Source organism: Benincasa hispida, chromosome 1 (genome assembly GCF_009727055.1).
Source record: "Benincasa hispida cultivar B227 chromosome 1, ASM972705v1, whole genome shotgun sequence".
Lineage (NCBI taxonomy): Eukaryota > Viridiplantae > Streptophyta > Magnoliopsida > Cucurbitales > Cucurbitaceae > Benincasa > Benincasa hispida.
Window position 1 is genome coordinate 73,027,604 of NC_052349.1, and position 11,513 is coordinate 73,039,116.

At 34.4% G+C, this 11,513-nt stretch overlaps 1 pseudogene; it reads left to right on the top strand.

Annotated features, from left to right (window-relative positions):
• The first annotated feature begins 4,729 nt into the window (after positions 1–4,729).
• On the top strand, positions 4,730–8,584 carry LOC120079589 (annotated as a pseudogene).
• Positions 8,585–11,513: the final 2,929 nt, after the last annotated feature.

Here is an 11,513-nt window from a genome sequence, read left to right on the forward strand (position 1 = left end):
TTAGTGTACATCTCATTGGGCGATGATCTTCCTCCTTTAGATGGATAAGACTATTCGTTGGAAGATTAGGTTGGAAATTATTATGGTTTAGTCTTGAAGAACCATTAGAATCTGATAAGAATAATTACCTTGTACTATAGCTTTGTTGTTTATTACTACTGCTTATGACCATAGTTTTCTAAATCTTTTTCTTGGAAATGAAAACTTTGGATAGTAAAAGAAGCAAAACTTACATCAGTTCAATTTTGAGATGAAATGATGTGAAAATTCAATGAAAAAGTGTCCGAAGGAAATTAAAAATAAATATATGTTGTCTTTATCAATTTTGTTTTCCTAGAAATGAAAGCTTTGGATGGTAAAAAAAATAAAGCTTACATCAATCTAATTTAGAGGTAAAATGATGTGAAAATTCAATTGGAAAAGGTTTGAATGAAGTTAAAAGTAAATATATATTATTATTTTTCTCAATTTTGCTGTCTTGAAAATGAAAGTTTGGGATGGTAAAAAAAATTTACATCAATTCAATTTTGAGGTAAAATGATGTGAAAAATCAATGAAAAAGGTTTGCATGGAGTTAAAAATAAATCTATGTCATTATTTTTCTCAATTTTGGTTTATTGGAAATGAAAGCTTTGAGTGGTAAAAAAACAAAAATTAAATCAATTCAATTTTGAGATGAAATTATACATTGATGTGTGAAACTGTATCATTCATATAATTAAGACAAGTCTATAAACCTTTAAAGAAAAAAAAACCTCCATTGAACCTAATTGCTTTAAAAAAATCGAAACTTCCATCAAAATTTTGAGAATGGGGAAAACGAAATCGAAATTCTCCCCACACCGAAATTTTGAGCTGGTAAATTTTTTTTTTAAACTATGATTCTACTTCATAACATAATTTTGCACATTGTTTTTTTTATAGCAAAAATAAATTTGCACATTAAGCTATGTTAACATTTAAAAATAAGTATATATATATATAAAAAATCTAAATGAACCCTAACAATTTACTATTTGTTGTGAATTTGAGGAGCACAAAGAAGCACAACGAGAACACGGATATGAAGAATAATATACAACTAAAATAAAATAAATATAATATAATATATAAATAAATAACAAAAATTAAATAAAATAACAAAGAATATATTTTTCCACTTTCTCCAATTTTTTTAGAATGATCACCAATATATATGTATTTTAAAGCCCACAAAATGCCAGACAATTTGACAAGTAGGAGGTGGATTACATGTACACTAATAGTGTGTAATCTTGAGACACGTGGACAACACATGTGGTAATGGATAAGTGACACATGGCCAATGGACATTAATAATGGGCATCTACATTACACCTAATTTAACATATTACCACTCCTTAGACGCCCATTATATTACTAGGAAAAAACTCACTAGAAAAAATCCTAGTGTATAAAAAGATTACATATTTCATATAATCTAATACTCTTAGAAAGTATATTTACTCCCCTTCATGGAAATATCACTTGAGATCTCTGAGTCGCCGCATTCCAATGTTGTGCACCAATTTTTCAAAGGTTGTAGTAGGTAATGCCTTTGTAAATAAGTCTACCAGGTTATCTTTCGAACAAATTTGTTGTATAGTGATGTCGTCATTTTCTTTAAGATCGTGAGTGTAGAAAATCTTCGGTGAAATATATTTTGTTCTATCTCCTTTAATATATCCTTCTTTGATTTGGGATATGCATAATGTTTTGTCTTCGTATAATATCGTTGGAAGATTTTTACTAGAAACGAATATGCTTAGTCATTGATCTTAGCCAGTATACATACTCGACTAGCCTCGTGAATTATAAGAATTTCAAAATGATTTGAGGAATTGGCTATTATGGTTTGTTTCACCAATCGTCACTTCTTGTTGTGGAGTCTATGTTGATAAAGATGAATGGATCAAAGCTATGGATCTCGAAATGGAGTCTATGTACTTCAATTCAGTTTGGGTTCTTGTAGATCAACCGGATGGGGTCAAACCTATAGGTTGCATATGGATCTATAAGAGAAAACGAGGTGCTAGTGCAAACCTTCAAAGTTAGGCTTGTGGCAAAGGGTTATACCCAAGTTGAGGGAGTCAATTATGAGGAGACTTTCTCACTTATTGCCATGTTGAAGTCTATCCGAATACTATTGTCCAATTCCTTATATTACGACTATGAGATTTGGCAAATGGACGTCAAAACTAATTTTTTTGAATGAAAATCTTGAGGAGACTATATATATAGAGCAACCTGAAGGATTCATAACCCAGGTTCAAGAGCAAAAAGTGTGCAAGCAAATATAAGATTTAATACTACGATCAAATCTTATGGCTTTGATCAGAATGTTGATGAGCCTTGTGTTTACAAGAGAATCAATAACCGTTCAATAACTTTTCTTGTGTAGTATGTAGAGAATATCCTACTCATTGGGAATGATGTAAGTTTACTGATTGAAATTAAAAATTGGCTAGCAACCCAATTCCAAATGAAAGATTTGGGAAAGGCATAATTTGTTCTTGGCATTCAAATCTTTAAAGATCGAAAGAACAAAATGGTGGCCCTATCTCAGGCATCATATATTGACAAGATGCTTGTCAAGTTCTTGATGCATAACTTGAAGAGAGGTTTTCTCCCTTTCAGATTTGAAGTTATTTTGTCCAAGGAATAGTCTCGTAAGACACCTCAAGAAGTTAAGAAAATGAAACAGATCCCTTATGCATCAGCTGTTGGTAGCCTAATGTATGAAAATGTTATGTATGACCTGCATCTACTATGCTGTGGAAATAATCAGTAGATATCAATCCAACCCAGGATTTAATCACTGGACCGACATTAAAAACATCCTCAAGTATCTTCAGAGAACGAGGGACTATGTGCTCGTGTATGATTATAAGGATTTGATCCTTACAGGATACACTGACTCTAATTTTTAGATTGATAAGGATTCTAGGAAATCCAATCAACATCAATGTTCACTCTTAACAGAGGGGTGGTAGTCTGAAGGAGAACCAAGCAAGGGTGCATTGCTGACTCCACTATGAAGGCTGAGTATGTAGCAGCTTATGAAGCTGTTAAGGAAGCTATGTGGCTCAAGAAGTTCCTTACTGATCTGGAAGTGATTCCAGACATGTCTAAGCCCATCGTCTTTTATTGTGATAATAACTGGTTAATTCCCGAGAGCCTAGGAGTCACAAATGCAGGAAGCACATAAAACGGAAGTATCATCTCATTTGAGAGATTGTGTATTGAGGAGACGACGTGATTGTCACGTAAATAGCTTCAACGTACAACGTTACTTATCCATTTACAAAGACCCTCATGGCTAAGATGTTTGAGGGTCATCTGTAGAGTATGGGTCTAGGGGACATGTCACATCTAGTCTAGGGCAAGTGAGAGATTTTTGTATTGGGCATGCCCTAGTTTATTGTTTTGTGTACTTTTGTATTAGTTGTCTTTTATGATCTGCGACCCACCAGCTTTAGGACAAGTGGGAGATTTTTGGGGTTAATGCTCTAAATCTCGTAGGCCTTATAGTTTGTAATTGTAATGTACAAACAATTTCTTTATTTAATAAAATTTGAACTATTTTATTCGATATTTAGTAGCATTTAACCCACAAAACCAATAAACTAACATCCAAGGTTATCTTCTGTAGGTTAAACATGTATGTAGAGACATATTGGTGGATCGTGTTTAAGTGATAACCTAAATGGTCTATAGTAGATGGATAAGGCTAGATAAATATCCTGATGATACTACGAATACGACCCGCTTTGTAGATGTTACAATTGTTGTAAAGTTCTACAAATGATTTGATCCTGATCATTTATGTAGAGACATATGAGTGTGAGTATTCTATACAAAAGGATTTGTATAAGACCTGACCACGAAATGACTAGTTTCATTGTATAATGCCATTAATAATAGAGACTTACAATTCACCAGGATGACCATAGGCGGTCCTTTGATTTGCATGGGTGAGAGTGGTCAGACTGATGACAAGAAATCGGAGGTCAATTTTACCCGATAACCAAACTCCCGTGGATGCATTATGCGATGCATGTTCCAAAAATATACGTTGTTAGCCATGCATCAATCACTACAAGAAATCTGAGCTTTGATGTCGGTTGGGAAAAACTAAAATGGATGTACAATGTCGGTTTCTAAAAAAAATGGATTTTTTATGTCCGTTTAAAACCGACATTGTAGGTTAATTTTTTTTGTTTCCCTCTCTCCCATTTTAATTTCCCGCCTTCCCTAATTATCATTAATAAAAAAGAAAAATTAATATATATATTGTGTAAAAGAAAAAAAAATGACCCTCGAATTAAATCCCCAATCTTTTTCTTCTTCTCCGTCCAAACCCTTCCCACGTCTCCTTCCTCAACTGCACATTCCCTAGCGAAGACCCTTTCTCCGATCGCCTCACCGTCCATTGCCTAACATCGCCAGTAAGCCTTCACTCTCTCTCTCCCCTGTCGAACTCTCTCTCTAACCCACGAAAAAGTATATCCACCGCCTGAGGTTCTGATCTTCCTTTCTCTCTCTCTCACTCTCACCAATCTGCAAACCATACGCTAGATCTAGCTGTTGTGTAGCTCATGTTCATAGATTGAGTTTGTCCATGCCTGAAGTTCATGTTCATTAACCAATCTTGTTCTGACAAAAAATCATAGAGTAAATTTTTCCAAAGGAAGAAAAGAGAGAGATCGAAATGGCATCCCTTTTGCAGTCCTTCATTGACCCAAAAAAGAAGATTGGAGATTCATCGCCAGATCGACCCAATGCCTCCGTAATTATGGTAATTGAAACCCTAATCGTTTCTTTTTCTATGGCATTCATTTCGAATTTTGTTCCGTGGAGATTGATTTTGGGTTGTATTATTATGTTAGGTCTTTGATTCAATCTGTATGATCCATATTATGATATTAATGTGAAGGAGGCTTTGAATCGACTCCCTAGGGAGGTTGTTGATGCGGGCAATCAACATTTGAAGATGGGCCATGGACCTTTCCATGAAGCATTAGTACCTTCCTGATGATCTTCAAGTTTTTTCCTACTATAGATGTTTATCTCTTCCTTAGATCGATTTGAGCCTAGCTGAAAAAACATAAATGCGTTATATGTTTATCATAACCGAATAATCTTCAGTTTTATTTCTATATTCAACATGCTCTTAATATAATTGTTAAGTGTCCAATATTCTCGAAATCTAGTATTTTTTTATGGTTAAATTTCTATAATATTTCATGGTCACTGGGAACTAACTCTTGATTGTATTGGTTTTGTTGTTTTTTCCCAACTAAGCACAGGACGTTGAATTCTAAATAGTTGTTAGATGGTTATTAATTTGAATTATTTCATTCTTTTGGCAGGCCATGCAAATGCTATTCAGGAGCTATCTCCAGGATATGTTGGCATTTGTAAGTCCTTCCATTATTTCATATCTCCCGCTTTATTATTTAAAGTGAAAGAAAATTGTGGTAAAAAAAGAATGAAAAATGTTTGGTTATGTTCATGGAAATGAAGCAGCCACTCTATATCGTAGTGTCAGTCATGGTTCTTAGAGTTTTGAATCTTATGACCTATATTTGGGAGTTATTGATTTTGATATTATTTACCATCTGTTAGCCTGGATGGTATCTTGCTACGTACTTGCATTATAGTTGAATTGTTTATCTTAATTTTATTGAATTCCCCTTCAAGGTTTCTCGTTCCGTCCTCTGTTGTCTTTTTCATGATTTCAGGTTTCATGATCTAGATAGATATCAGCTTTTGGTAATATATGTATGAATCCTGGATGAATTCTTGGTTTTGATATTATTTACCATCTGTTAACCTAGATGTTTTCTGTTAGCCTATTATTTACCATTTATTTGCTATATACTACAGATAAATGTTAATGGTCTGTTATAAATAGTTATTGATTTTGATATTATTTACCATCTGTTAATCTAGATGTTTTCTTTTAAAGCAAATAAATGACTTGTGTAGGCCTTTGTTTATGGTTGAATTCTTGATTTGTTCTGATTGTAACATTAAACGAGTTTATACGAGTGATTTTCATGTACTACCACCAGATCTTCGCTATTAATCCTAATTCTTATATTATTTTCAAAAACATTATACGAGTGAAATTGCTTTATCACATGCAAATAAAGTAAAATGTGTGGCGGTAAATTTCTCTCTCTCTCTCTCTTTTTTATTTGTTTGATTAATCTGGATTCTTTGATTTTAGTTTTGGTATTGCTTTAGGGGCTTTCTACTTTTTAGTTATATGGATAATGTAAAAATTTTTAGTTGAATATGCTAGCCTCGTACGTAAATTATTTATTTTTTATATAGTACTAGCTTTAATTTAATAAATGGACGTAAACTTATATTAAATTTATCTTTTTTTTTCCTTTTTGTAGTTCAATACAAAAGATGCATATATGCAAGGAGAGAACAACGTAATTCGGACCTAATTGGCAAGTTTTTTAGCCGATTTGTGTAAGGATGCAATTCTTGTTTTTTGTCTCAATAGAATGTAAATGCTAGCTTAGAATGAATGTAAATTTATCTAACCATGATCTTTGTGAATGGAATTAGTACTAATATGATATTTATGAATGAGAGAAATGATGGCTTGGTGTAAGTATTCTATGAAAGTCTGGTTATGGTATTGTGATTCTTGTTTGTGGATAAATTCGTAGGTGGAAGACATGATCTGTTTATTATTGGAAGTTGTATTCATGGTATTGTGATTTTGGTATTGTGATTCTTGTTTATTCATGGAATTAGTACTAATTGATATTTGTGAATGAGAGAAATGATGGCTTTGGTGTAAGCTGTATTCTATGAAAGTCTGGTTCTGGTATTGTTTTGCAAATTTTGGTGGATAAATTGATAGGTGGAAGACAAATATTGATGAGTATATGTAATAGATTGGAAATATTGATTATTGTTTGTGGATAAATTTATAGGTGGAAGACAAATATTGATGGGCTCGCCATGCAAATTTTTCTATACTTTTTAATATAAAACACGGACATTTCCTGCCCCAACATGAGACATATAATGTCGTTTTTAACTTATTTGACCAAAAAAAAGGATTCGACAATGGAATTTAAAAAAATGGACAGATTCGAGCTTCAACGTCGGTTAAGAATTAAAAAAAAACAGGCTTTAACCGACATTAAAGACCTTCAATGTCGAGACCTTTAATGTCGGTTGCAACCGACATTAAAGACCTTCAATGTCGGATGCCACCGACATTGAAGGCTGTGTTATTGGTGTTATTGAAGCCCTTTAATGTCGGTTTAAAACCGATATTAAAGGCAACTGGTATTAAAGGATTTTAATAACACTATCTTTAATGTCGGTTGGCAACCGACATTAAAGCCCGAATTTCTTCTAGTGGATGATCATGCGTTGGAATGAAAATGCGCCAACAATATATGCAATGACCATGCGTCCTGGCACAAGTTTTCTTGCGTTCACACCAAGTATAACATGAACGCAAGTTTCTTGGGTAATCCGAGGTCGAACATAGGGACTTGTAACTATATGTTTGCGGTGATTGTGCATGCGACGATATAAATAAAAGAATGGAGGGGTTGTTGTTAAATTAATCCTACTCCTACTTCTATCTAACAGACAACACAATGAGAATATGCATGAAAGGTAGAGATGCAACAAACCTTGACATGAAATAAATGAATGGGAAAATGGATAAAATACGGAGATGTTTTCATTGCAACACTTAAGAGTGACCGCAAGGGAACCTTAGTCAGCGTCAGACTATGCGATCATGTTACAACCATACATGGCAAGTCATTTTCCAATGGAAATGCGGTGCTCCTAATTCTAGGATGCATGTGTTGAACGCAAAGTATCTATAGAGCTTATTCCTAAGTCTCTACTCTTTTCCTATGCGATGATGTAAAATACACACAACGCTGTGATGATCGCATTCAATCGTATCCTATCTCTAGGATGCATACGATGCGTTAATAACAAATAGTACTCATTCCTAAGTGCTTATCTCTTGTATTATGTGTTCTAATCTGGCTCTCCCAAGCCTATATCCTGTCCTTAGACTACCCTTCCGAGTATCCCTAATGGACGAATGAAGCATACATAATACAAGACAATCGCATAAACTTCGCTGACCTAAAATTGTTACTATCCCTAGTGAACAATGCAAACCTTGCTTAATGCGTCCAACCACTTATCCTCTCGAGCAGTTGATTGTTGTTGACTTCACTCATAGACAAGCAATGCGTTAGCTCATAGACAGGTATTGCAGTAGCTTCACACTAAGCAAATAAGATTACTCACATACTCGTACAACGCACACCTCTCGATGGGTTGCTATATGCTTCATATTCCTAATCCACATGACTAAGTATGCAATACCCAAGCACTCCCACTAAGTGTTGCAATGAAAGTAAAGATGCTAAGCAAGAAGATGAAAATGGAGTCGAAGGAATAAAGAAATGCATTGAAAACATATAGTATTAATTTCTTAATTCAAAATGTCATACAATACAATATAGGAAAAGAAAGGAAAAAGAAATGACCGATTGGAAGCAAAACTTTGCTTCCAGCGGATGCGCGTCAAGGTTGCCGGTGTTGCCATGGATGGGCGGAGGAGCTGACTCTCTCGAGATCTAGCTCCGGTCAAAGGCCCCAGTCGTCACTCAGGATAGATGAAGGAGGTGAAGAACTCTCAGCCATCTTCTCACGCAGTTTGTCTGGATCATGGGGAAAATCCCCAGTTGAGGGATAATCTCCGAATTATTTGAATTTCTGCTCATCGGCTTCTATTTATAGAGCTTGGGTCACCGACAACATTAATTAGACTGCTCTGAGTCTAACATTCGACGCGTTAGCCTTTTCTGAACCTCTGCCACCAACGGCATGGTAGGTGAAATGTCAATATCATCTTTTGAATTTTCTCGAGGTAGATACGTTAATGCATTTATTGCACCTACCTTGCGTTGATCCCATTAGTTTGCGTTGTCGCATAGCCACAATCATTCAATGGTCGTATTAGCTTAATACCACAACTCTACACGATGACCGCATTCGCTTGATGAGCGCAACTCTCATGTGATGGACGTATACGGCTGATTACCGCAACATCCATGCATTGATCGATGCGTTTACCTTTGCGATGAAGTGTTTCTCTGCATGTGGTCGTCTATGCGATGGTCCGGTTTTCACGTTTGCGTTCATTTCCTGTATTGGCTACAAAAATAAAACATTGAACGCACAATTAATGCAAAGTAATGGGTTAGCTGAGATTCACCATGCTGATCGACACAAACTCTTTTTCTCATGAATTTCTATCATGATCGACGCAATTTCTGCCTAACAACCTTCATAATTCTAAGTAAAAGGACTAAAATGGCATGCATTTATGCATGTCATCACAAATCGTCGACTCAATATGCCTATCATTTTGGGGATTCGTCTGATTAGAGAGCTGGAAATACAACTACACAAAATGGAATTCACTCATTCCTTAATGTTGGGGTAAGTAGATAAATTACTCCCTTAAGGGCTGATTCCGGCCTTTGAGGCTTGAACAATGTAGTGTCACACCATTTCTTGGCCCAAGAAGGGTTTGGTCATAGTCATTAGAGGGCTTAGTAATACTTAAGGAGTTAGATGTAACTACATGGGCAAAATGATAATTTTGGCCCATCTTTGCTTACGAGCAATTTGTGAAGGGTATCACACTGTTGACTTGTTATATCCAATAGACACGAAAATATATTTGTAGTGTAAATAGTGCAGTTGTCAGTCTTTAGTGGATTGACCTACAGTTCATGGATGTTGAGTAATTTAATTAAAGAAGTTTAATTAATTATTCAAGTACCATTAGAACTTTAATCTATAGGTCCATAAGGTCCCCTATGTAGCCGAACTGGGATTATTGAGAATTAATTTTGGATTAATTTGAATGGTTCAAATTGATTGAGGGAATTAAATATATATGATATAATTAATTCAAATTAATCATATGGGATATAATTAATATAATGTATTTGATACATTATAATATAAAGTTTATTTTGAGAGGAATTAAATCTTTGAATATGATTAAAAATATTAATTGTATGGATTAGATTCATATAATTAAATTTAATATAAATTTGATTTATATTAAATACCATGATTGATTGAGAAAAGTTAAACTATAGGTAATATTATATTTGATACAATATAAAAAACTACAGGTTATGTATTATATTCAATATAACATATAGTTTAATACATAATATATGATAAGTTGGTTATCATATATGTACATATAGTAAACTTTTATTAAATTAAGTTTTGAATTTAATTTAGGGGGGAGTTATAACTTTCTCCCCTTATTTTCTCTCCTTGCTCAATTGTAGAAGTGGGAGTTGTGTGATTTGGTTATTTTTTATCTTCACAAAAGGTTTATTTGAAATTCTCTTTTAAAAAAACGTAATTCATTCCAAGAAAAATTCTCTCCCTCTCAAAATTCTTCCCCATTCCCCCAAAAATTAATAGAGTCAACAACTCTTGTTAATTCCCAACCCCTAAAAAGAATACAGAAGGCTCACTTGTGATGGTGTCCACATTGGTTTTTGGTTTTGTTTGAGTTTCAATTGGAGAGATCATGATCAATTGGAAGAGAATTCGTGAAGATTAATTTGTTCATCCAAGGTAAGTAAAATTCTAAACCCTATTCTCCCTTCTTTATTTAATTCAAAAGCATTTGTAAAATGTTTGATAATATGCATAATGTTCTTCTATAATTTTAATTCTCTGCAAAATTTAAAATTGGGACACGATCTGTGCTTCTCCATCGGACCTCACTGTTCTTCAAGAACATCCTCAAGTATCTTAGGAGAGCGAGAGACTACATGGTGGCATATGGAGCTAAGGATTTGATCCTTACAGGATACACCGATTCTGATTTTCAAACTAACAAGGATTCTAGGAAATCCACGTCAAGATCAGTGTTTACCTTGAATGGGGGAGCTGTAATACGGCATAGCATCAAGCAAGGATGCATAGTAGACTCCACTATGGAGATCGAGTATGTAGCTATTGCTGAAGTAGTAAAGGAAGCAGTTTGGCTCAGGAAGTTCATAAATGATTTGGAAGTTGTTCCAAATATGAACTTACCCATCACCTTATACTATGACAATAGTGGGTGATAGCCGACTCTAAAGAACCTCGCAGCTATAAACGAGGAAAGCATATTGAGAGGAAATATCACCTAATACAGGAGATTATGCAAAGAGGAGATGTAATTGTCACAAAGATCACTTTGGAGCACAACATCGTTGATCCATTTACGAAGGCTCTCTCGGCTAAAGTGTTCGAGGGTCATTTAGAGAATCTAGGTCTATGAGAGATATATATTATATCATCTAAGGTAAGTGGGAGATGTGTAATGGGTATGTGGATGCCTTAATTTATTGTTTTTTTTACTATACCATCTCCGTTGTTTTGGGTTATTATTGTTA